Source organism: Macaca nemestrina, chromosome 1, assembly GCF_043159975.1.
Source record: "Macaca nemestrina isolate mMacNem1 chromosome 1, mMacNem.hap1, whole genome shotgun sequence".
NCBI lineage: Eukaryota > Metazoa > Chordata > Mammalia > Primates > Cercopithecidae > Macaca > Macaca nemestrina.
In genome coordinates, this window is record NC_092125.1 from 181,441,669 (window position 1) to 181,469,443 (window position 27,775).

The window sequence follows — 27,775 nt, forward strand, 5'->3', positions numbered from 1 at the left end:
AAGAAACTTGAAGATGAAGAACTATAAGACAGAAGAGGGGAGATTGTTGGTACAACTGAGTTCCTCTTCAAAGACTCAACTTCCTGGTCATAAGTTGTAAACAATCCTACCCCCTCTTCTGTTAAGCCTAACCATTTCTTCTTTACCCACCCTGCCCCTTCACAAATCACACATTTACCTTATTTGGAAAAGTTTAAGCCTTAGCCAGTGAGGATCAGCTTAGATTGTGCAGTCCAACTCCAGTCAATAGGGGAAAGACACAGAAACAGGAACTGTGTTAGGGTTAAAAGCCCCTTCCTTCCTTCCTTTGTTCGGTGTGCTCCTGCATTTGTAACAGGAGTGAACAGCACCCTTCTGCAGAAGTAAAAGTGCCTTGCTGAGAAAATTTCTGTCTAAGTGCAGGTTTCTTTTGGCTACACCAAGCACTTGTTTCCAACACAGATACTGGGGGTTCACACCCTTAAATAATCTTAAGACTTGAAAAAAAACAACATGACTCCTAGTTAGGAAAAAGTCAAGGGTTCCTGCTCTACAAGAATACTTCCAATTTTCTGCTGGAAATTATTGCTCTACATAATAACTTATCTAAAAATACAAAATAAAATAATGTAATTAACTTTACATTTCTGATTCCCCATCCCCAAATCAGCTTTACTTGTTTAGCTCTTGCATGAGCTAAAATATTGCTCAAAGTCATATTTTTTTCTGAAATTACCTTTCTATACTCAACTAACTCTAAAACGAAGGAGCCAGCACTGGTAGGGAAATTAACATTGTGACCACTGTGACATAAAATAACAGTGATTTTTAAATACCCTTTTCCTCTGAATTTAAGTCAAATCTTTTTGAAGAAAATCATACTCCTGATTTAATAAGATACAATGTTACAAATGAAGCAAATAACATATGCATCAGCATTATCTTCTATAGATCTCATTGGTTTCTCAAGTTCAATCTCTAAGAGAAATAAAAACATTTTCTTACCTTTTTCCCCTTACACACGTGATAAGGAACAGACTTCTCGGTGCTTACTCATGCTTGCTGCACCACCAGCCAGTCCTGCTGATTCAGTATGCTCTGTTTGATCCTAAATGAAAAACACATTGCTCATTACACTTGCTGAAACAATAAACCCTAATTTTCTTCATATAAATCTATCATAGCCAGACAAACAAAAGCAATGGGGCTTGAACAGTAAATACAATTATACCTTTGGATTCAAAGACCTGGCTTGCATGCAAGGCAGCAACAGAGACATTTTATTGTCTGAAAAGGCCAAAAGTTAAATGTTTCAACAAAGAAGAGTTTTTGCACTTTTATTTTCAATGGATAATGCAAAGTGAAACATCAACAGCAGGCACTTTCTACCCAATGACTTCAATTGTGTTAATTCATAAGTATATAATTTGCCTTATAATGGGCCCTCCAAGAATCCAAAGCTAAGAAAACTGCTGCTTCACAAGAATGTCCTTCTAGCGTGATTTTTTTTCAATACATACAGAATTCTTAAGTTGAGTTTCACAAGTTTCTTGTTGTGATTTTTACTGCCAAACTATTTTTTTCTCCAAATGGAGTCTCTTCATTCCAGTCCTCCTCCAACTGCTTAGAAGCAATGGATCTATTAACCCAATATTAACCTTCCCTATCAGGGGTATATGCAAAAGACAAAGGCTCTTCAAATATTACTACCTTCTTGTGAAAATATGACAATATCCATTAAGTTATGGTAGCCCAACTATAACTGCTTAGAGACAATGTAAAATTCTTTAAGGGCCTAATTTAGCCTTGAACAAGATTAGTAGTTGAAGCTAATCAGAATAAAACTAAGACTATGAATATTATATTATCAAGTATAAAATATCTAACACATAATCATAGTATTTTCAGAACAGGTAAGTATATTGGAGATAATTTAATGAACACAGATAAACTGTGTTAAAGATAAACTGAGGCAGCAAGAAAAATTTCCTGACATTACAAATATTCTATTATCAGACGTGAAAATGATGTGCTTAATAAAAAATAAGAGAATAAGAAAAAGACCTAAAATTCAAGTTTCCAAGACCCAATAAAGAATAAAGAATGAAAATCACTGGTAAAAGATTTCCCTGTCTTGAGAACTAGAAAAATATGCACGCTATGATATACTCTAAATGAGAAGAGCTACTGACACTAAGAAACAGATTTATATCTATTAAATAAAGGACTAAGTCATATCAGAAGTATGAAAGTATAAAAATACAAACCAAGGTCAAAATGAGAAAGAAAGTAAAGTAACCACCCCTCTAATATCTAGCTAATTAAAGATTTTCTTAAACAAAATTAACTCTATAGATTCAAGGTCAAATCATATATACAGTTTTTCAATATTGTGAGGCAAGTCCAATAATACAACAGATAATTTTATATATCAACTTGACTGAGACATGGGGTACTCAAATTAAATACTATTTCTGGGTATGTCTGTGAGGGTGTTTCTGGATGAGATTAGCATTTGAATCAGTGTACTGAATAAAACAGATTGCCCTCCCCAATGTGACCAGACATGATCCAATCCATTGAGGACGTGAATAAAACAAGGCTTGAGGAAGAGGGAATTTTCTCTGATTGGTTGAATTGGGACATCAATCTTCTGCCCTCAGAATGGGACTTACACTATTGGCCCTCTAGTCTCAGAATGACACCACCAGCTTTCCTAGGTCTCCAGCTTGCAGAGAGCAGATTGTGAAACTTCTCAGCCTCCATAAATGCATGAGCCAATTCCTTATAATAAATTTAAACACACACACATATGCACACACAGCCCTCTATATACTGTTGGTTCTGTTTCTTTGCAGAACCCTGACTAATACAAATAATATTATAGGTTTTTCTACTGGAATTATATTCCAGTCTCAGCTGGCAAAGCCTCCACTGTAGCTAAATCCAACCATCCACCTACTACATACATTCCCTTAAGTAGCTGAAATCTACTAGATTTCAGGAAAACCACACAAGATTTAAGGAAAATCACACAAGACCACTAGTGGCTGGTCTCAACTATTTTATTTTATTTTATCTTATTTTATTTATTTTTGAGATGGAGTCTCACTCAGTCGCCCAGGCTGGAGTGCAGTGGTGCAATCTTGGCTCACTGCAACCTCTACCTCCCAGGTTTAAGAGGTTCTTGTGCCTCAGCCTCCTGAGTAGCTGGGATTACAGGCATTTGCCACCACGCCCGGCTAATTTTTGTACTTTTAGTAGAGATGGGGTTTCACTGTGTTACCCAGGCTGGTCTCAAACTCCTGATCTCAGAAGATCCGCCCGCCTTGGCCTCCCAAAGTGCTGGGATTACAGGCATGAGGCACCGCGCCTGGCCACATTTATAACTTTACATTACATTTTCCTTAATCTACTTTCAACCTGCACCTCATCCCCTCCTGATATGCTTGGTATCCTTCAATTCAAAGTATCCTCTATTCAATTCTTCCAGAAAATAAACTTCTAGACCCCTGCAGGATGAAGGGGAAAGTTATTTGGCTACATAGGTAGGATTCAGCAGAACATATGCAAAACTAATCATTCCTTGTATCATATTCCAGCCAATCTATTTTCAGTACCACACCTCACCTAAGCCCTTAGAGATCCTTGGAGTCTCTATATCACAAATCTCTCTAAGGTGTTGTGGGGCTTCTCAACATATCTCCCTCTGCAGGCAAGTAGCTTATTGCATCTTCAGTTTGAAGACCTTCACTCTTTCCATTTACTGAAATCTTTCATCCACTGTTATCTCCTCTTCTGTTCTTACTTACCATTTTATGAGGGTTTCAAGACAGAAAGAAAATAAATGGTGTGTGTGAGGAAGGGTCAATCCATCCTTTTTTTTTTTTTTTGAGACAGAGTCTTGCTCTGTCGCCAGGCTGAAATGCAGTGGCACGATCTCCGCTCACTGCAACCTCTGTCTCCTGGGTTCAAGCAATTCTCCTGCCTCACCCTTCCGAGTAGCTGGGACTACAGATGCATGCCACCACGTCTGGCTAATTTTTTCATATTTTAGTAGAGACAGGGTTTCACCAAGTTGCCCAGGCTGGTCTCGAACTCCTGAGCTCAGGCAATCTGCCCACCACAGCCTCCCAAAGTGCTAGGATTTCAGATGTGAGCCACCACGCCCGGTCTCATCCTGTTTAATTATAAGTCTCCATTCTTACCTTTGAGAAGTGACATATAATAAAATAAAATTACTGCATTCATTCTTAAAAGTAGACTTACAGTTGCTAATGCCCTAATAAATAAAGAAATAGTTCAGAAAAATGAAGGGAAAGGGAGACACAGAGAGAAACATAAGCAATAGGTAGTGAAAAGAAGTATTCCATCACCTCCCATGGAGAATATGCTTCTTAGGTAAAGAGACAAATACTCCAGTACTTTTTACCCAGAATGAGCAATTTACAGTAATGACTTCTTCATTGTCTTTTGACATTATAGAATCATTTTTTGGAAGTAACAGAAGTTTAGTAAATGGATAGATGGACAAGTATACAACATAAAACAGTACAAATGTCTTAAATACAGTTCAAGATACACGAGAGGAAAACAAAGAATTTCACAGAACTCCTCTAATATTCCACTCAAATGTCACCTCCCAATGTGAAATTAATAATTACAATAATTAATCACATAGTTCTCCATGCTCCTATAATGTTTATATTTCATATTCCCTCTTTACAAAATGACTACACTAAACCATACGTCCATCCAAGACAGGAAACCCTTTTTATTAATCCTTTTATTCCAAGGCCCCAGCACAATTCTTTTCACACAGTAGTATTCAAAATATGTGGAATGATTTAATTATTTATTAAGTATAGCATAAAACACACTACCATGGCAAGGATTCCAAAGAAGTTCCTAATTTCATCACCCTCATCCCATTTCTACAACTGCCTTAGCTTAGGCCCTCATCAGTTCTAGCCTAGAGTGGTTCATATAGTTACCAAACTAGTGTTACTGCCTTCATTTCTCTATAAAATATATCCTTCATAATCTTACTGAAATAGCTTTCTAAAAAGAAAATCATAAATCATAAATCTGGCCAGGTGCAGTGACTCACACCTGTAATCCCAGCACTTTGGGAGGCCAAGGTGGGTGGCTCACTTGAGGCTAGGAGAGTTCAAAACCATCCTGGCCAACATGGCGAGGCCCCATCTCTACTAAAATTACAAAAATTAGCCAGGCATAGTGGCGCATGCCTGTAGTCCCAGCTATTTGGGAGACTGAGGCAGGAGGACAGTTTGAGCCTGGGAGGTGGAGGCTGCAGTGAGCTGTGATCATGACACTGTACTCCAGCCTGGGCAACAGAGTCAGACCTTGTCTCAAAAAATAAATAAATAAAAATAAATTTTTTACTTTGAAATATAAAAACTGAAAAGCAAAGGGAATGGAAAAGATAAGGAATCTCCCTGGGGTATATAACAGAAGACTAAAATTTTAACTGTAATACGAAGGAACGTTAAAGAACCATCATTTAAAATTAAGAAACAAAGATTTTATTTTTTATATAAACTTATAAGGAAAGGTGACAGGTATAAAGATGATGTTTAAAATATAAAATGCAAGAAATTCATTCTGATATGAACATGTTTATAACAGAAGATTTGTGAGGGTGAAAATTTCCAAAATCCTGGCCACAGATTTTTAAAAAGAAAAGAAAAGGAGGATATATTAGAAAATATTCTTAGTTAAAGATGTTTCCTGTCTTGGCTGTGATTAATACTATTCTCTACAGACAAATTCAGTATCTGACCAGTAATCAAACTTTTAAATTTTATTTTATTTCTTAGAGATGGGGTCTCGTAGTGTTGACAAGGCTAGATTCAAACTCCTGGGCTCAAGTGATCCTCTGGCCTCAGCCTCCTGAGGCTGGGAGTAGCTAGGACTGCAGGTACACACCACTGCACCCAGCTCAGTAAAGAAACTTCTTAACATTTCTGCCAGAAAGTCTGACGCAGTGTTCAAACTCAACAGGTACAAAATCACATTCAATCTTCCAAGTTCTCTCTTTTGGTTCCCAATCTTAGTCTGAGCAGGGTTCTCAGGTAGGGATGGCAGATTGTATTTTTTTTAAATGGCTGCTACCATATCTCCCATCCCATATGATTTTTTAATGTAGTTGTGACACAGCACCTGTGACTCAGGTATCACAGTCACATTAAGAAGATAGTGTGGAATGGGAGATTTCAACTGAGTGGTGAAATCTACGTCTCCTTCCTCTAAACCTGGGCAGACATTCACGACTACCTCACCTAATGGAGTATAACAAAAGGGAAACTATGTAACTTCCAAGGCCAGGTCATAAAAGGCAATACAGTTTCTGATTGCTCCTTTTGGGACACTCACTCTTGGAACCCAGTAACCATGCCAGAGAAACCACATGGAAAGCCCACATTTTGGTGATCTGTCCCATGAATCTCTACACATGTGAATGAGCAAGCCTCAAGACGACTCTAACCCAGCCACTGACTACAACTGCATGAAAACCGTAAGAGAGAACCACCTGGCCAGGTGCAATGGCTCACATCTGTAGTCCCAGCACTTTGGGAGGCTGAGGTGGGCAGATCATCCGAGATCAGAAGTTCGAGAAGAGCCTGGCCAACATGGTGAAACCTCGTATCTGCTAAAAATACAAAACTTAGCCAGGTGTGGTGGCAGGCACCTGTAGTCCCAGCTACTGGGTAGGCTGAGGCATGAGAATCCCTTGAACTCAGGAAGTAGATGTTGCAGTGAGCCAAGCTCGCACCACTGCACTCCAGCCTGAGCAACACAGTGAGACTCTGTCTCAAAAAAACACACAGAGAGAGAACTGCCTAACCAAGCGCAGTCAATCCCCAGAACCATGAGAGATAATTAAATTGTTATCTTAAGCCACAGCATTTTGGTGTAATTCAAATGGAACAGCAGGTTAGTAATCTGATAGTCTTCAAACCAATTTCATATAAACATTTTAAAGAAAAAGGTAAATACCTTAATAGGGACAGGAAAAAAAAGAAGAACCACTGATGGTAGCCATTCAATAAAACAAGCTTTGGGTCTCTTAGAGTACAGTTTAGGAAACAACTAATGTTATTCAAGCAAAAAGCCAGGTGAGAAAGGAGTCTTACTCCAACTACAGTAGCTTATCCAAGTTTTCCTCCAACCCACATACACTACTAATAAGTAAAGAGTTCCAGTAAATGCATTTTTTTCATCTCATTAATGTTCCAGTGCCATTTTAGTACTTACATATTAGCACCCCAGGAACTTACCTAGCAGCCAGCTCCTTAATGACTATGTACATTATAATCCACTTGTCTCATGAACTCAGAAATTTAAGTATATTCTAGATACTATCCTCTCCTTCTCCCAACTCTACGTTCAACTGAACATCAAGTCTTGTCAATCTTACCTCTTAAATCTTTCAAATCCATCCACTTCTCTCCATTCCCACTGCCATATCCCATAACGCCTCCATCTTTCTGTAGCCTCGATTTTTGCAAGAATCCTACTCTGCCCCATTTTGTACCCATCTAGCCTACTCTCCACACAAATACAAAATCTAAATCTGATTGTATCATTTCCATACTTAACACCATTCATTGTCATCCTATTGCCCCTAGGATAAAGTCCATACTTTCGTAACATAGCTGACAGTGTTCTGCTCTGTTTGATTTGGCTTCTGCTTACTTCTCTAGTATGACATCTTATTCTCTATTCTCAAATTCTTACTCTATGCAGTAGTCATCTTGATCAACACAAACCCTCAATTCTCAATCTTGCCTATCTCTATTTTCCAAAACATACCTTCATACCAATACATGCTACAACATGAATGGACCTTGAAAACATTATGCTAAGTGAAGGAAGCCAGTCACAAACAACCACATATTATGTGGCTCTATTAATATGAAACGTCCAGAATAGGCACATTCACAGAGACAGAAAGTATATTAGAGTTGCCAGAGGCTGGGGAGAGGAGGAAATGGCGTGTGACTACTAATGGATAGGGAGTTTCTGAGGTGATGAAAATGTTCTGGAATTATAAATGGTGATGGTTACACAACTCTGTGAATACACTGAATTTCACTGAATGTATGTTTCAAAGTGAATTTTACGATATATGAATTATATCTTAAAAAACAGTTTTTTAAAAAAGAAGTCTTCATCCATATTATTATTATTTAAGCCTTGAACACTCTCCAAACTTTGCGCCTGCCACTGTCAGTTGACTCTTACTTGTCCTCCTCATTCTATCCAAGACATCACTTCTTCCATTAAGTCCTTCTGATCTAGGTCTGAGATAGATGCCCGTTCAATCTTGTGTACCTTTTACCCCTATCAGAGCACTTATCAACTGATCCATGATTTTTTAAAACTGTCTGTCTCTCCCTTCCAGGCTATTAAGGTTTCTCAGGATAGAGATATTCTTTTGTCATTGTATCCCTGGTGTATGATACCATGTATAATACAGAGTATATGCTCATACTTGTGAATCAAACTAAAATAACTAAAGGATTTACTTTCAAAGAACTTCCACCTAGGAAATGGTCCCATACAAAGGATCCCAAGAGTTGTACTGGGACCACTAAAACTTCAATGTACTTACTACTTCAAAGTTTATTAATGCCAACACATACTAAAGAACAATTCAAGGCTGGGCACGGAAGCTCACGCCTGTAATCCCAACAATTTGGGAGGCCAAGACAGGCGGATCACCTGAAGTCGGGAGTTCAAGACCAGCCTGACTGACATGGAGAAACCCTGTCTCTACTAAAAAATACAAAACTAGCCAGGTGTGGTGGTGCATGCCTGTAATCCCAGCTACTCAGGAGGCTGAGAAAGGAGAATCACCTGAACTCGGGAGGCAGAGGTTGCGGTGGGCCGAGATTGCGCTGGGCCGAGATCGCACCATTGCACTCCAGCCTGGGCAACAAGAGCAAAACTCGTCCCAAAAACAAAATAAAAAGAACAATTCAGACTTAAACCATGTTTTCTCAAGGATTTGTGCTGTCTATTCACAATCACAACTTAACAGAAAGTTCCTATTAGTTCGATGATTTACCTTTAAAGAAAGAAAAAGTGTGATTCAAGAGTGTGACTACAGCAATGGAATATCTGGCAAAACTGAGTCTGGAATTTTAAATCAACCATTAGCAATATGTAACAAAGCTGGCTTGATATTTAATCAAAATGAACATCTTTTATGAAGAGTCAGTGGAGTTTGGTGGAAGGAACACTGGTACAAAAATCTGGCTGATCCAGGCTTGAATTCATGTTCTATTATTTATTGTATTAATATTATTTTTTAATAGAGACAGGTTTTTGCTGTGTTGCCCAGGCTTGTCTGGAACTCCTGGGATCAAGCAATCCTCCTGCCTCAGTCTCCCAAAGTGCTGGGATTACAGGCATGAGCCACCACACCCAGTCCATGCTGTATTATTTAATAGCTGTTGCTACTTTGAGCAAGATAACCTCCCTGAATCTCAGTTTCCTTTTTTTTTTTTTTTTGAGACGGAGTCTTGCTCTGTCGCCCAGGCTGGAGTACAGTGGCCGGATCTCTGCTCACTGCCAGCTCCGTCTCCCGGGTTTACGCCACTCTCCTGCCTCAGCCTCCCGAGTAGCTGGGACTACAGGCGCCTGCCACCTCGCCCGGCTAGTTTTTTGTATTTTTTTAGTAGAGATGGGGTTTCACCGTGTTAGCCAGGATGGTCTCGATCTCCTGACCTCATGATCCGCCCGTCTCGGCCTCCCAAAGTGCTGGGATTACAGGCTTGAGCCACCGCGCCCGGCCAGTTTCTTTACACTTTGTATGAAAACTATACTTTGCAGGATATTTTTAATGGTGATGAAGGTGTTTATATAAAGTGCCTTGCACAAACCTGATATGTAACTGCTCAATAAATGATAGCTATTATTATTCATCATCAAAAAGCATTTTGTGTGAAAGAATTAGAAGAGAAAGGCAAAGATGCAATTTGAACCATGAAACCAACCAGTGGACTAGTTTATACAATTAATAATCCATTAGGGCCACTGGTCTTAAGTGATCAACTCAAGTCTGAACAATGAAACAGAAAAATAGGAACAAAAAAGTAACCTGATGTTCAACTTTCTGAAGAGGCTAAGTAAATTTGATCCTAAAAAGACACCTTTGAATACGAACACCCTTACTCACAGCGGCAGAAAAAAGAAATGAAGTAAACTCTGAAAAGAGCTTTATTCCTGTAGATCAAGACCAAAATACATTAAGAGAATAGGATCTGGGAAGCTGACATTGTTGCTTCCCCACATTCACACAGGGCTTCAGTTTCCAGGATATCCATCTGGCATCTTTCACAAACATCAAATTCCCAGTCAACAGCTATAAAGAACAAGGTGATTGTTTTCACCTAGTACACACTAAACAAAAAGCAGAGTAGTTTAACAAATATTGGAAAATGTGGTAACAGATGTATCAAATATACATAGGCATTGAAATCTCTAGAACAGCAACTGATTTGCGATTGGAACTAAAAGAAGGAGCATGTTTAATTCTCATGTCTGGAGTAATCAGACTCAAAATGACATAAATTTGCATAAACATGACATAGGGACAGAAACTATTGAGATATACAACATCCCTGTGATGGTTAATTTTACATGTCAACTTGACTGGGCCAAGGAATGCCTAGACATTTGATTAAATATTATTTCTGGGTGTGTCTGGGAGAATGTTTCCGGAAGAGATTAGCATTTCAATGGAACTGAGTACACCAGATTGCCCTCCCCATGATATAAATACATACCTACATATATATAATTCTCTCTGTGTGTGTACACACATAATGAGACTTATTAAATGAAACTGACTCACAAACTTATGGAGGCTGAGACATCTCATGATTTGCTGTCTGCAAGCTAGAAACCTCTATCTCTGGGCTGCGCACGGTGGCTCACGTCTGTAATCCCAGCATTTTGGGAGGTCGAGGTGGGCAGATCACCTGAGGTCAGAAGTTCGAGAAGAGCCTGGCCAACATGGCGAACCCCCGTCTCTGCTAAAAATACAAAAATTAGCCAGGTATGGTGGCAGGCACCTCTAGTCCTAGCTACTCAGGAGGCTGAGGCATGAAAATGCTTGAACCTGGGAGGTGGAGGTTGCAGTGAGCCGAGATCATGCCACTGCACTCCAGCCTGGGTGACAGAGCAAGACTGTCTCAAAAACAAAAAACAAAAAACAAAAAACCTCTATCTCCTTCTGGTTCTGTTTCTCTGGAGAACCTCAAGTAGTATATAGATTGTCTGTCCATGATTGAAATATTAATTAATATCATATTAGTCCAAGTCTGTATCTCCAATTTTGAGATGGTAGACATCTCTTGGATTTTCTTTGCCAACAGAATTATAGAACTGTCTACCGCCACCCCATATACACATATACACTTTTCATCACAAGATAAAATACCATGTTCAGGGAAAACCTATCTACCTAACCAGTTTATTAGTCTGGTGTGAGCTCCTGACCTAAGCTGAATGAATTACAGACCCTTCTATGCTATGCCCGAGAGATACAGCTACAACAGCTGCCTTTGGATTCTGTGAGATATTGTCATATCCTTATAACTCTTATTTTTTTTTTCTAACTTAGCTCCAGTGGATTGCCTTAACCTGCAACAAGAATCTTAAAAAATATATCCCAATAGCATGATATAAATTGAGGCAAATGGCATCAAAATCAGTTTCAACTTTAATAGGACACCTATACTTTCAAAGATTAGACACTAAACTGAGATATTCTACAATCTACAAGTAGATAACAAGAGATAAATTCACAGAAAGAGGGATGGGTCTTATACTTCGGATCATTCTGGGTGGCCAACTAACAGAGAGATATAATTTGTATACCACAAATTGTGTGAACCAAGAGTAATAACAAGAGTAGACATAGACTTCCAGTTTCTAGTGCAGCATTTAAGAAGCTTGGAAGTCACTATTCTGCCCGAACAACAAAGTAAAAAGACTGAAACATCAACAACTCTTCTTAGATCCATAAAAGAAGTGAGGTGGCCAGGCATGGTGGTTCACACCTGTAACTCAGTGCTTTGGGAGGCCAAGGTAGGAAGATAGCTTGAGGCCAGGAGTTTGAGACTAGTCTGGGCAACATAGCGAGACCCAGTCTCTATTAAAAATAAATAAATAAATTTTAATTAGCCAGGCATGGTGGTGCACACTTGTAGATCTACTCAGGAGACTGAGACAGAAGGATTGCTTGAGCCCATGAGTTCAAGGTTATAGTGAGTTACCACTGCACTCCAGACTTGGCAACAGAGTGAAACCCCATCTCTTAAAAAAAAAAAAAAAAAAAAAAAAGCTGGATGTGGTGACTTTGCCCTGTAGTCCCAACACCTTGGGAAGCCAAGGTGGTCAGAGAGCTTAAGCTCAGAAGTTCAAGACCAGCCTGGGCCACTTTGCGAAACCCTATTGCTACAAAAAATACAAAAATGAGCCGGGTGTAGTAATGCATGGCTGTAGTCCCAGCTACCTGGGGAACTGAGGTGGGAAGATTGCTTGAGCCCAGGAGGGCCAGGCTGCAGTGAGCCCAGATCATGCCACCACATTCCAGCCCAGGCAACAGAATAAGGTCCTGTCTTCAAAAAACAAAAAACAAAAAACAAAAAAACAAAACAAAACAAAACAAAAAAATTCACAGCACAAACCACTGACACAAATTTGAAGGGACAGACAGGTGAATACAAAAAAAGTCACAAATTACCTGAGCAGAAACCCACAAGCAGGAACCTCTGTGGGAACCAGAGGTCAGGCAGAAAAGCTTGAATTATAATTGACAAACTGCTAGAGGCTCAGTGTGGACAACTCTGAGAGTTAAAAACTTCAAGCAGACTCCCACACTTTTGTGGGGAGCTTGACCTAGATCTCACAGCATCAAGGGGGAAATCCCCTCATTTTTCTACAAGGGAAAGGGGAAAGGGAACCATTTTGAAATAAGCCAGAGCATTCTACTCTTTTTTCTTTTTCTTTTTTTTCAGACAGGGTCTCATCACTCTGTTACCCAGGCTGGAGTGCAGTGGCGAGATCTCAGCTCACTGCAACCTTCAACTCCCGGGTTCAAGTGATCCTCCCGCCTCAGCCTCTTGAATAGCTGGGATTACAGGCGCAGGCCACAACGCCCAGCTAATTTTTGTATTTTTAGTAGAGATGGGGTTTCACCGTTTTGGCCAGGCTGGTCTCAAACTCCTGACCTCAAGTAGTCTGCCCACCTCAGCCTCCCAAAGTGCTGGGATTAGCAGGCATGTGCCACCCCAGCCTAAGAGCATTCTATTCTTAATACGGTCTGCCCTCAGCAGAAACTATTTGACCAAAGCCTTACCTGCTGTGGTTATATCAGAGCCTAACTGACCTGGAGAAAGCTCCAGCCCTTTCTTGCTATCCTGTCCCCTCTAAACAGGGGAGAAAACTGAGAAGCACCTGTGAAGTTCACAGTCCAGGAGCAGAGGCTTGCTAAAAGACTGAGACTTAATTGTAGAACTATAGAATGCTCCCCTTCTCCCAACAGCTTATCACATTACTAAAGGTCTACTTTCAGCAGTTCCTCTTACCCAATATATCATGTCCAGCTATCAAGAAAAGATTACAAGGCATAAGGTTAAAAAAAAAAAAGTTTCAGGAGAAAGAGCAAACATCAGAACTAGACTCAGATATAGCAGAGATGCTGGAATTATCAGACCAAGAATTTAAAACAACTATAATTAATATGCTAAGGGCTATAATGGGTAAAGTAGACAGCATGCAAGAACAGATGGGCAATGAAAGTATAGAAAAATTCTAAGAAAGAACCAAAAAGAAATGCTAGAGATCAAAAACACTATAACAGAAATGAAGAATGCCTTTGATAGGTTTATTCAGGAGACAGGACATGACTGAGGAAATAATCTCTAATTTGAGGATATCTCAATAGAAACCTCCAAACCTGAAGCAAAGTGAAAAATAATAATAATCATAAAAAATAATAAAACAGAACAGAATACTCAAGAACTGCGGAACAAATACAAACAATGTAACATACGTGTAATAAGAATACCAGAAGGAAAAGAAAGAGAAAAAAAAATTTTTGTAACAAAAATGACTGAAAATTTCCCCCAAATTAATGCCAAGTACCGATTCCCAGATATAGAAAGCTCAGAGAACACTAAGCATGAAAAATGCCCAAAAAAACCCTATACATAGTTATATTCAAACTATAGAAAATCAAAGTTTAAAAAAAAAAAAAAAAAGATGGGGCTGGGCGCGGTGGCTCACGCCTGTAATCCCAGCACTTTGGGAGGCCGAGGCGGGCAGATCACGAGGTCAGGAAATCAAGACCATACTGGTTAATACAGTGAAACCCTGTCTCTACTAAAAAATACAAAAAAAAATTAGCCAGGCGTGGTGGCAGGTGCCTGTAGTCCCAGCTACTTGGGAGGCTGAGGCAGGAAAATGGCGTGAACCTGGGAGGTGGAGCTTGTAGTGAGCCGAGATTGCACCACTGCACTCCAGCCTGGGCTTTTTTTGAGACTGCGTCTCAAAAAAAAAAAAAAAAAAAAAAAAAAAATGGATCTGCAACCCCACCACTTTGGGAGGCCAAGGCAGGTGGATCATTTGAGGTCAGGAGTTCAAGACCAGCCTAGCCAACATGGTAAAACCCCGTCTCTACTAAAAATACGAAAATTAGCTGGACGGTAGTGGGACAAGCCTGTAATCCCAGCTACTTGGGAGGCTAATGCAGGAGAACTGCTTGAGCCTGGGAGGTGGAGGTTGAGGTTAGCCGAGATCGGGCCACTGCACTCCAGTCTGGGCGAGAGAGTGAGGTGCTGTCTCAAAAAAACAAAGCAAAACAAAAAAACACTATACCTACAGAGGAGTAAAGAAAATAATTACAACCAATTTATCCTAAGAAACCTAAACAAGAAGAAAGAGGAGTGAAGAAACCATATAAGCAAGAAGAAGAGAAAAAAAACGACCAACCTAAAAATCTGTAAAATTGTCCTTCAAACATCAAGATTATATCAATAATCACTTTGGGCTGGGCGTGGTGGCTCACGCCTGTAACATCAGCACTTTGGGAGGCCAAGGTATGCAGATCACCTAAGGTCAGGAGTTCGAGAGCAGCCTGGCCCACGTGGCAAAACTCTGTCTCAACTAAAAATACAAAAATTAGCCAGGCGTGGTGGCGCGTGCCTGTAATTCCAGCTACTCAGGAGGCTGAGGCATGAGAATTGCTTGAACAAGGGAGGCAGAAGTTGCAGTGAGCCAAGATCGCACCACTGCTCTCCAGCCTGGGTGACAGAGTAAGACTTCATCTCAAAAAAATAATACATAAAATAAAATTTTTTTAAAAAATTGCTTTGAAGGTCAATGGCCTAAATGCACCAATCAAGACAGAGACTGTCGCAATGCATCAAGAAATAAGACCCGAGCCAGGCACAGTGGCTCATGCCTGTAATTCCAGCATTTTGGGAGACTGAGGCAGGTGGATCACTTGAGGCCAGGAGTTCAAGACCAGCCTGGCCAACACAGTGAAACCCCGTCTCTACTAAAAATACAAAAAAATTAGCCAGGCATGGTGGCCACACCTGCTATCCCAGCTACTCAGGAGGCTGAGGCATGAGAATCATTTGAACCCAGGAGGTAGAGGTTGCAGTGAGCCAAGATCACACCACTGCACTCCAACTTGGGCAACAGAGTGAAACTCTGTCTCAAAAATAAGTAAATAAAAAATAAGACCCAACTATATGCTATCTACAAGAAACCTGCTTCAAGTGTAGACACATATAGATTAAAAGTAAATGGATGGAGAAACATATACCATGCTAACACCAATCAAAAGAAAACAAGAGTAGCTGTATCAATTTTAGACAGAGCAGAGTTCAGATTAAGGAATGTTATCAGAGATGAAGAGGGGCATTACATAATGATAAAGGGGTCAATTAATTCTCAAGAAGACATAACAGGCAGGGCACAGTGGCTCATGCTTGTAATCCCAGCACTTTGGGAGACCAAGGCAGGCAGATCACCTAAGGTCAAGAGTTCAAGACCAGCCTGGTCAACATGGCGAAACCCTGTCTCTACTAAAAATACAAAACAAAACAAAAAAATTAGCCAGGAGTGATGGCGGACACCTGCAGTCCCAGCTCCTTGGGAGGCTGAGGCAGGAAAATGGCTTGAGCCCAGGAGGCAGAGGTTGCAGTGAGCCGAGATCGCACTCCAGTCTGGGTGGCAGAGCGAGGCTTCATCTCAAAAAAAAAAAAAAAAAAAGACATAATCCAAGCCAGGCGCAGTGGCTCATGCCTATAATCCAAGCACTTTGGGAGGCCAAGGCAGGCGGATCACCTGAGGTCGGGAGTTCAAGACCAGCCTGACCAACGTGGAGAAACCCCCATCTCTAGTAAAAATACAAAATTAGCCGGGCATGGTGGTGGTGCATGCCTGTAATCCCAGCTACTTGGGAGGCTGAGGCAGGAGAATCGCTTGAACCCAGGAGGCAGAGGCTGACGTGAGCCGAGATCGCACCATTGCACTCCAGCCTGGGCAACAAGAATGAAACTCCGTCTCAAAAATAAAACAAAACAAAACAATACAATACAAAACAAAATAAATAAAATAAAATATCCTTAGCATGTTTGAGCCTAACAACAGAGTGTCAAAATATATGAGGCAAAAACTGACGGAACTGCAAGGAGAAATAGATAAACAACAGTCTCCACTGTTGCAGCTCTACCAGACACCCCTGTATCAGAAATGAACACATCTAGCAGGCAGAAAATCAGCTGAACTCAAAACACTATAAATAAAATGGACATCTGTAGACTACTTCATCCAACAACAGTAAAACACGCATACTTCTTAAGCTCACATGGGACATTCACCAAAACAGATCACATTCTGGGCCATAAAATACATCTTAACAAATTTGAAACAATTTAAAAGAAAGAACAGAAATCATACAATGTCTGCTCTCAGAACACAAAGGAATCAAACTAGATATCCATAACAGAAAGCTTGAAAATCTCAAAATACTTGGAGATTAAAAAACATACTTCTAAATGAACACATAGGTCAAAAAGAAAACTGAAGAGAAACTTTAAAATATTTTGAAATAAAAGTGAAAACACAACAAAATTTGCAAAATACAGCAAAAGCAGCACTTAGAAATTTACAGCATTAAATCCAAGAATTCAAAAAGAAGAAAGATCTAAAATCGATCACCTAAGCATCTACTTTAGGAAACGAGAAAAATAAGAGCACTATAAATCCAAACGAAGTTGAAGAAATAATAAAAATCAGAGGAGAAATCAGTGAAATCAGAAACAGAAAATCAATGGAGAAAAATCAATGAAAAAGCTGGTTATTTGAAAAGGCTAATAAAATCAAAAGCCTATAGCCAGGCTAACTAAGAAAAAGAGAGGACAGATTCCATGGACATTAAAAGGATAAGGAATACTATTTATAACTCTATGGCCACAAATTTGATAACTACATGAAATAGATCAAATCCTTAAAAGACACAACCTGCCAAAACTTACCCGAGAATATAAACAGACAATATGAATAGGACTATATTAAAGAAATGTAATCAATAGTTAATAACCTTCCAAAACAAAAAGCACCAGGCCCAGATGAATTCACTGATGAATTCTGCCAAAAATTTAAAGAAGAAATTATACCAAGCCTCTACAATCTCTTTTAGAAGAGAGAAGCAAAGGAAATACTTCCTAACTTATTCTGAGGCCAGCGTTACCCTAATACCAAAACCAGACAAAGGCATTACAAGAAAAGAAAACTAAAGACCAATATTTCTCATGAACATCAATGCAAAGATCCCCAATAAAATATTAGCAACTCAAACATGACAATGGGCCAGGTGTGATGGCTCACGCCTGTAATCTCAGCATTTTGGGAGGCCAAGGAGGCAGGCGGGTCACCTGAGGTCAAGAGTTTGAGACCAGCCTGACCAAAACAGTGAAACCCTATCTCTACTGAAAATACAAAAATTAGCCAGGCGTGGTGGCGCACACCTGTAATCCCAGCTACTCAGGACCTGAGTGACAGAGTGAAACTGTGTCTCAAAAAAACCTGACAATGTATAAGAAGAATTATAGACCACAACCAAGAAGGATTTATTCCAGGTACATAGGCTGGTTCAACATTTGAAAATCAGGCCAGGTGCAGTTGCTCATGTCTGTAATGCCAGCACCGTAGAAGGCCAAGGTGGGCAGATCACTTGAGGCCAGGAGCTCGAGACCAGCCTGCCCGACACAGCAAAACCCCGTCTCTACTAAAAACACAAAAAATTAGCCAGGCATGGTGGCACATGCCTATAATCCCAGCTACTCAGGAGGCTGAGGCACAAGAATCACTTCAACCCAAGCCTATAGCCAGGCTAAGAAAACACAACAACCCAAGGGGCAGAGGTTGCAGTGGACCAAGATCGTGCCATTGCAATCCATCCTGGGCACAACTCTGTCTCAAAAAAGAAGAAAAAAAAAGAAATTTTTAAAAATTTGAAAATCAGTTAATGTAATCCATCATATCAACAGGCTAAGCAAGAAAAATCACATGATCATATCAACAGATGCAGAAAAACCTAACGGCAAATTCTAATTGATTCATAACAAAACTCTCAGTACAGTAGGAATAGAGGGGAATTTCCTCAACTTGGTAAAGAGTATCTATTAAAAAAGCCCTACAGTTGGCCAGGCATGGTGGCTCACGCCTGTAATCTCAGCACTTTGGGAGGACAAGGCAGGTGGATCACCTGAGGTCAGGAGTTCAAGACCAGCCTGACCAACATGGTGAAACCCCATCTCTACTAAAAATACAAACATTAGCCAGGCATGGTGACACATGCCTGTAATCCCAGCTACTTGGGAAGCTGAGGCAAGGGAATCACTTGAACCCAGGAGGCAGAGGGTTCAGTGAGCCAAGATGGAGCCACGGCACTCTAGCCTGAGCAACAAGACGACGATGTCCCCTCTCACCACTGCTTTTCAACATCATACTGAAAGCTCCCAGCAAATTCAATAAAGCAAGAAAAGGAAATAAAAGGTATACAGATTGGGAAGGATGAAACAAAACAATTTTTGTTCATATATGACATGACCATCTATGTAGAAAATCTGAATAAAATTACCAAAAAACCTCCAGGAATAAGTGATTATAGCAGGGTTACAGGATACATGGTTAATATATAAAAACCAATCACTTTCCTGTATACCACCAATGAACAAGTCAAAGTTAAAATTAAAAACACAATACAATTTTTACATTAGCACCAAAATAAACAAAACGCTTCTGTATAAATCTAACACAATATGTTCAAGATTTACATGAAAAAACAACAGAACTCTGATAAACACTATCAAAGAACTAAATAAATAAGAAGATATTCCATGTTCATGAACAGAAAGACAATATTGTCAAGATGTCATTTCTTCCCAACTTGATCTACAGATTCAACACAATCCCAATCAAAATCCCAGAAAGTTATTTTATAAATATTGACAAATTGATTCTAAAATGTATATGGAGAGGACAAAGACCCAGAATAACCAACACATTATTGACAGAGAACAAAGTCTGAAGCCTAACACTACCCTACTTCAAGACATACTGTAATCAAGACAGTGTCAAATTGGTGATAGACAAATAAATCTATAAAACAGAACAGAGAGGCCAGAAATAGACACACACAAATATAGTCAGCTGATCTTTGACAAAAAAGCACAAGTAATACAATGGATCAAAGATAGTATTTTTACAAATGGTACTGGAACTAGACATCCACATACAAAAAAGGATAAATCTAGACACAGACCCCCTATACCTTTCACAAGAGCTAACTCAAAACGAATCAGAAAACTAAATGTAAAACACAAAGCTATTAAACTACTAGAAGATAACAGTAGAAAATCTAGATGATCTTTGATTTGGCAATGACTTTTTAGATACAATACCAAAGGAATGATCTATGAAAACAAGAATTGATGAGCTGGACTTCACTAAAATTAAAAATGTCTGCTCTGTGGCCAGGCACAGCGGCTAACATCTGTAATCCCAGCACTTTGGGAGGCCAAAGTGGGCCATCACTTGAGCTCAGGAGTTCAACACCAGCATGGGCAACATGACAAAACTCTGTAGTACCAGCTACTCAGGAGATTGAGGTGGAAAAATGGTTTGAGCCTGGAAGGTCGAGGCTGCAGTGAGCTGTGATTGCACCACTGCACTCCAGCCTGGGTGAGAGTGAGAGGCTGTCTAAAAAAAAACAAAAAATAAAAATTCTGCTCTGCAAATGACACTGTTAAGAGGATGAAAAGACAAGCCACAGACTGGGAGAACAAACTTGAAAAAGATATATCTGATAAAGGTCTATTATCCAAAATACACAAAGAACTTTTAAAACTCAAAAATAAAAAAACAAACAACCGGATCAAAAAACAGACCAAAGACCTGTACAGACACTTCACCAAAGAAGGTATACAGATGGCAAACAGGCATTATAAGATACTCCGCATTATATGTTATAAGAAAAATACAAATTAAAACTATGAGATTCCACCACAACCTATTAGGATGGCCAAAATCAGGAAGACTGACAACACCAAATGCTAGAGAGGATGTGGGTGCAACAGGGGCTCTCATTCATTGCTATGAGGATGCAAAATGGTACCGCCACTTTGGAAGACAGTTTGGCTGTTTCTTACAAAACTAAATATACTCTTACAATATAACCAGCAATTGTGCTCTTCAGTATTTACACAAAGTAGCTGAAAACATGTCTACACAAAAACCTGCACATAGACGTTTATAGCAGCTTTATTCATAATTGCCAAACTTAGAAGCAACTAAGATGTCCTTCAGTAGGTGAATGATAAGTAAATAAAAGCTGTGGTACGTCCATACAATAGATTCAGCACTAGAAAGAAATGAGCTCTCAAGCCACAAAAAGATATGGAAGAACAAAGGCAAACTTCTAAGTCAAAGAAGCCAATCTCAAAAGGCTACATACTGTATGATTCCAAATATGTGACATTCTGGAAAAGTCGAAACTACAGAAATAATAAAAAGATCGTGATTGTCAAAGACTAAGGGAGAGGAATGAATCAGCAGAGCAAAAAGATTTTTAAGGTGGTGAAAACACTCTGTATTATATTATGATAAATGACAACATTAAACGTATGTCCAAACCCATAAAATATACAACACCATTGAGTAAACCCCAAAGTAAATGATAATCTTTGGGTGATAATGATGTTTCCATGTAGGTTCTTAAACTGAAACAATTGTGGAGGGTATTGATAATGGCAGAGGCTATACATGTGTGCGGGCAGGAGGTACACAGGAAATTTCTATTTTCCTCTCAATTTTGCTGTGAACTTAAAGTTGCTCTAAAAAACAAAGTCTACTAAAAAAGACAGAGTATATATAAAGCAGCGTTATGAGTCACTACTAATCCAGTCAATGCAAGTGATATATTTCACTTATAAAGTACCAATTGGAAATCTAGCCAAATTGGTAGGTCCACAAAATCATATAGCTTTATACTTGCAATAAAATTAGATCCTATGTATGCTCCTATCTTGACAACTCTTTGTGAGCATTTAGGGCATTGTTTCTAACTTTTAACCACATCAAATTTGAAAAGAACATAACCTGAATTGTCTCAGCCAAAGCTTAGGATAACAGTTAGATGTAACAAATCCATGCTCAAATTACTTGTATTAAAGAACACTACAGGCTGGGCACAGTGGCCCACACCTGTAATCCCAGCACTTTGGGAGGTCGAGGTGGGCGGATCACCTGAGCTCAGGAGTTCAAGACCAGCCTGGGTGAAATCCCGTATCCACTAAAAATACAAAAATTTTCTGAGTGTGGTGGCGGGCGCCTGTAATCCCTGCTACTCCGGAGGCTGAGGCAGAAGAATCGCTTGAAGCCAGGAGGCAGAGGTTGTAGTGAGCCGAGATAGCATCACTGACCTCCAATCTGGGTGACAGAGTGAGACTCCGTCTAAAAAAAAAAAAACACTACAATATTATTTAATGACAACCCAAAGAAAATCTCTGCCTATAGGTGCTCTTCCAGTGTGGCTCCCTTTTCTTCTAAAGTCTTTACCACCCCTATTCAAATGACTCAGATTTCTATAAACATCACCTCGCACTCAAAAGCCAAGGCCAGAGCTTCACCTATCTGGTATGAAATACTTCTCCATCTGGTTGTTTCACTATACCTCAAATTTCAAACAGTGAACCTTCACATTCAACAGGAATATTTTCTCAAGAGAGCTGTCTACTTTCTATACATCCTCCTCTCTACCTTCTACTTATGCTCTCACTCTTCTCTGGCTTCCCCACCATTCTTGTTTGAAGTCACTGATAACTTCCATATTGTTAAAACTAATGGACACTTTTGGTCCATTATTTCTGTAGTTTCGACTTTTCCAGACACATATTTGGAAACTAATGGTCCTAATTTCATCTGACATCTTAGCAACATTCAATTATATTAGATCACATCCTCCTCCTTTATGAAACTCTTCTTCCATGACTTGTGTGATACTACAAATTCTTACTTTCTTCTATTTTTTTGACATCTATCTCTCACCTTCATCCCTGACTCCTCCTCTTCTACCCAATCTTAAATGTTGAAATTCCTCAGAGTTCTGTACTCAATCCTCTTCGTTTCTCAATTTATACTGTTTTCCAAGAGAATTATATCTACTATGATTGCTTCAAACACCATCTGTTAAGAAATTCCAATTTAAAAGAGTGACCTGTTTTCTGGGTTTTAAAGCTATACATCTAAGTGCCTACTCAACGTCTCCATGTCCCACACACATCTCAACACATACATCTATTTTCATACTAATCAATATTTTCTTCTCTATTCTCTGTATCATCTACCCAGTTGTTCACGCTATAGTCATTCTCTATCACTCCCTCTCCCCATAATGCTCACAATCAACATTCAATCATGTCCTTGTTTAATGAAAACCAATTTACTTTTCTGTCTACAACTACTACCTTGGTCCAAGCCACTATTATCTCACATCTGGATTACTGAAACATTATCTTCAATAATATTCTTATATCTACTTCTGCCACCTCCTCCTCTAATCCATTCTCCATTCAGCTGTTCAACTGATATTTTGAAAGATCTATTCAAGTGATTCTTTTACTTGAAATTCTTCAATTGTTTGATATTAAATACATCTTGATAATATTAATATAATTAAATATAATATAAAGACTCCTTACTAAGACCTTATGAGGTCTTGCATAATTTCAACACTTGCCTACCTCTCCAGTTTATACTTTTGTCACTTTTTTTGCTTACTTCTCTACATCCACACTGACATCTTATTCCTCAATAGCATCATGTTCTTTCCTACCTCTGATCCTTTATCCATGTGAATAAACGCTGAGATTTTATAAATTTACAAGTTAATAAATACCACTAAAAAATTTATCCTATTAAATGCTATACAATTAATAATCAATCCTTCCAGGCCTTGTTGATGTTTATCATGACCTCCAATTGACCAAGTGTTTTTTTTTTTTTTTTTTTGAGACGGGGTCTTGCTCTGTTGCCCAGGCTAGAGTGCAATGGCGTGATCTTGGCTCACTGCAACCTCTGCCTCCTGGGTTCAGGCGATTCTCCTGCCTCAGCCTCCCGAGTAGCTGGGACTACAGGCTCCCACCACCAAGCCCGGCTAATTTTTTGTATTTTTAGTAGAGATGGAGTTTCACCATGTTGGCCAGGATGGTCTTGAACTCCTGGCCTCAAGTGATCCACCCACCTTGGCCTCCCAAAGTGCTGGGATTACAGGCGTGAGCCCGGTCAATTTACCAATTTTTACAATGTGTTGATCTTTACACTCTTGACTTCTCTATCATTTCCATCAAGACTCCTTAAAAGAACCACTGTAGACTTTCCTTTCAACATTTAGCACATTCTAAATATGTGACAGAGCACTCACTGGTTGAGAGCTTTTGTAACATGGCATATGGTAAGATTTACTGATCAGTAATGTACAAGTCTACCAAGTTAGAGCTCAGTGACAATGTACAGGGGCACCCAGATTGTGGACAAATAATAAGACTATACTGGCCAGGCACGGTGGCTCACGTCTGTAATCTCAGCACTTTGGGAGGCCAAGGTGGGCAGATCACAAGGTCAGGAGTTCCAGACCAACCTGGCCAACATGGTGAAACCCAATCTCTACTAAAAAATACAAAAATTAGCCAGATGTGGTGGCATGCACCTATACTCCCAGCTACTCAGGAGGCTGAGGCAGAAGAATTGCTTGAATCCAGGAAGAGGAGGTTGCAGTGAGCTGAGATCGGGCCACTGTACTCCCGCCTGGGCGACAGAGTGAGACTCTGTCTCGGGGAAAAAAATAATAATAATAAAATAAAAGACTATACTGAAACAGACTTCATATATCTTTTAATGCTATTCATTTATCAAAAATTTTCATAAACTAGTTAATACATTAATACTCTGTGTACAAAATAAAAATTAAAAACACTCTGTGTCTATTTTGCAGGAAGAAGAGAGGGAATAATAATATTTATTGACCACTTACTATGTACCAGACACTCTTCCAAGTGCTTTTTAGGTATTAAACTTTTACTCTTCTTAACAATCCTCAATAGTGGGTACAGAACTAGGCCCTACAAGAGGGCAGAGATTTTCTCTTAATGCTCTTTGTTGTATTGCTGGTACCCAGAACAGTGTCTGGGATATATAGTAAGCACTCAAATATTTGCTGAATGGATAATGAAGAAATGGAGGCAAAAAGAATTTAAGTGACTTGCACAAGATCACACACAGTGACACAGTCACAAGTTGAATCTAGGCAATCTGGTTTCACGTCTCAGATTCTTAACCACTAGGTATGTATATATTTGGAAACAACATTCCTCCTGTACCTCTTTTCACCCTTTAGAAATATTTTCAGTGTAAAAATGCTTCCATGAGCCAGAAGTTATGCTCATTGTTTTGCAAAGAAGAGAAAGAAAAAAAATAGTTTAATAACATATAAACACTATAGTGTATCTGAATTTATTAATACTCCCACTACAGATGGCAGTAAGCACTACAGAGCAGGGAGAGAGGTATAGGATAACAGGTTACTACCATGGATTTTAAAAATATATACAGGTCTATTGTTATATATTATTATAACATATTCATACATATTATTTAGCATAGCATTATAATCAATCAGCACTACACAGTGCAGTATTAAATAAGTTATGCATGTACATCTAGACTTGCTGTCTTTTTAAATAGCTGAATAGCATTCCATTAAATAGATGTATAATACTATAATTTAGCTCTCATCCCTATCAATAAGCATTTAGATTGCTTCCATGTTTTCATGCATATCAACAATATAATGAATATCCTTGGCCGGGCGCGGTGGCTCACGCCTGTAATCCCAGCACTTTGGGAGGCCGAGGCGGGCGGATCACAAGGTCAGGAGATCGAGACCACGGTGAAACCCCGTCTCTACTAAAAATACAAAAAATTAGCCGGGCGCGGTTGTGGGCGCCTGTAGTCCCAGCTACTCGGGAGGCTGAGGCAGGAGAATGGCGTGAACCCGGGAGGCGGAGCTTGCAGTGAGCCGAGATCGCGCCACTGCACTCCAGCCTGGGCTGGGCGACAGAGCGAGACTCCGTCTCAAAAAAATAAATAAATAAAAAATAATGAATATCCTTGTACCTATATCTTTACCCTTTAACATGCAATAAATCTCTAAAAGCAAAGTTTGAGAGGAAGGTAGTGCACATTTTAAATTTTAATAAATATTGCCAAGTTTTCCACCAAACATGCTGTTTGTTTTTATTTCCTCAAAGGGGTATATACAAGAAATTTTTTCTTCTGATCTAATCATTACTGAATAAAATCAATCTTTTACCAATCTCACAGGTAGTAAATGGAACTTTATTTTCTCATTTGTATTTTTCATTATGAATAAAAGCTAAACATCTATTTATATCTTTCATATGTTTATTGGCTTTTCTGCAAATTGCCTACAAATATTCCTTATATGTATCATGTTTAGAATCTTAGTTTAATGTTTGAGGTTTTTTATATATGAAGGTCTTCCATTTTATGTAGTCAAATTCGTCAATCTTCATTTTTGGCTTATGCATTTCGTATCATGCTTAGAAAAAGCCTTTGTTATGCCAGTATTATGAACACATTAGCCCATGTTTTCTATGCTATTTTCATGTTATTTTTGTTTGCTTCACTCTTTCATCATCTAGAATCTATTTTGGTAGGAAAGGCTCTGTAACTTGTTTTTCTCATTCAATAATATATCCTAGATATCTTTCCAGATAAACTATTTTGCTTGTTTTTGAGATGGAGTCTGGCTCTGTTGCCCAGGCTGGAGTGCAGTGGCACGATCTCAGCTCACTGCAATCTCTGCCTCCCAGGTTCAAGTGATTCTTATGCCTTGGCCTCCCAAGAAGCTGGGATTACAACTACTTTGTTTTAATTGTACATACAGAATTCTAAAATATAACCATACATAGTTTTCCTGTTATTTATCAGTTATATAGAGCACTAATAAGCATTTACATTTTCCCCTATTTTTCAATGATTACCAAGAATGCTCCCATTAACACCCTTGTATATGCCTCCTTGGACGTGTATGTGTGTGTATGTGTTTGGAGATAAACATTAAGACATTAAGATGCAGAATTACTATTACTGAGTCACTAGTGTGTTTTTTTTGTTTGTTTGTTTGTTTGTTTTGAGACAAGAGTTTTGCTCTTGTTGCCTAGGCTTGAGTATACTGGCACGATCTCGGCTCACTGCAACCTCCTTCTCCCCAGTTCAAGCAATTCTCCTGCTTCAACCTCCTGAGTAGCTGGGATTACCGGTGCCTGTCACCATGCCCAGCTAATTTTTGTATTTTTAGTAGAGGCGGGGTTTCACCACGTTGGCCAGGCTGGTCTCAATCTCCTGACCTCAGGTGATCCACCCGTCTCGGCCTCCCAAAGTGCTGGGATTATACGCATGAGCCACTGCACCCGGCCATGTGTATCCTTTTTTTTTTTTTTTTTTTTTTTTTTTGATACTGACAAATTACCCTCCAAAATGACATGCTAATATGCTTTCATTTTAAAAATTAATTACCTGTATCCATTCATTCAACAGATATTTAAATGTTTTCTTTCTGTTAGGCACTGTTCTAGAGGTGGGATACACAGCACAATAATAGCCAACCCAGACAAGGGTACTACTCTGGTGATTAAGAGTGCAAGCTCTAAACTGCACCGGGTAGTCCCAGGTACTCAGGAGGCTGAGGCAGGAGGACTTTTTGAGCCCAGAAGTTCGAGTCCAGCCTAGGCAACAACAAACAAGAGTGCAGGCTCTAGAGACTGACTGCCTGAGTTCAAATGGCGGTTCAACAAGCACGAGATGTCTGATCTTGGACAAGTTACTCTACTCTTGTGCCTCAAGTCCCTTATCAATAAAACAGTAATAATAATAGTATCTATCTCACAGGATTGCTGTGGATTGTTTTGCCTACAGTTTAGAAAGTACTCAAAGATTTCTTATACTTAAATTTGCTATTACTATTATTTTTGCCAATGAGAGACACAAATAATATTTCATTATGGAATCATCATTTTCCTGATAAAAAGTAAGACTGAACATATATTTTTACTTTTTTAGCCTTTTGAATTTCCCATTCTATGACCTCCTGTTCAAATTC

General features: G+C 39.3%; 1 protein-coding gene across 2 annotated transcripts in view; it reads right to left on the reverse strand.

The window, feature by feature from the left end:
* Nucleotides 1-27,775, reverse strand: part of LOC105495054 (zinc finger FYVE-type containing 9) — a 203,106-nt gene that overhangs the window by 133,676 nt on the left and 41,655 nt on the right. For both annotated transcript variants that reach the window (XM_011764207.3, XM_011764205.3), the window contains exon 2: nt 985-1,087. The gene's annotated coding sequence lies outside the window, so the exon portion shown is untranslated. The remainder of the gene's footprint in view (nt 1-984; nt 1,088-27,775) is intronic.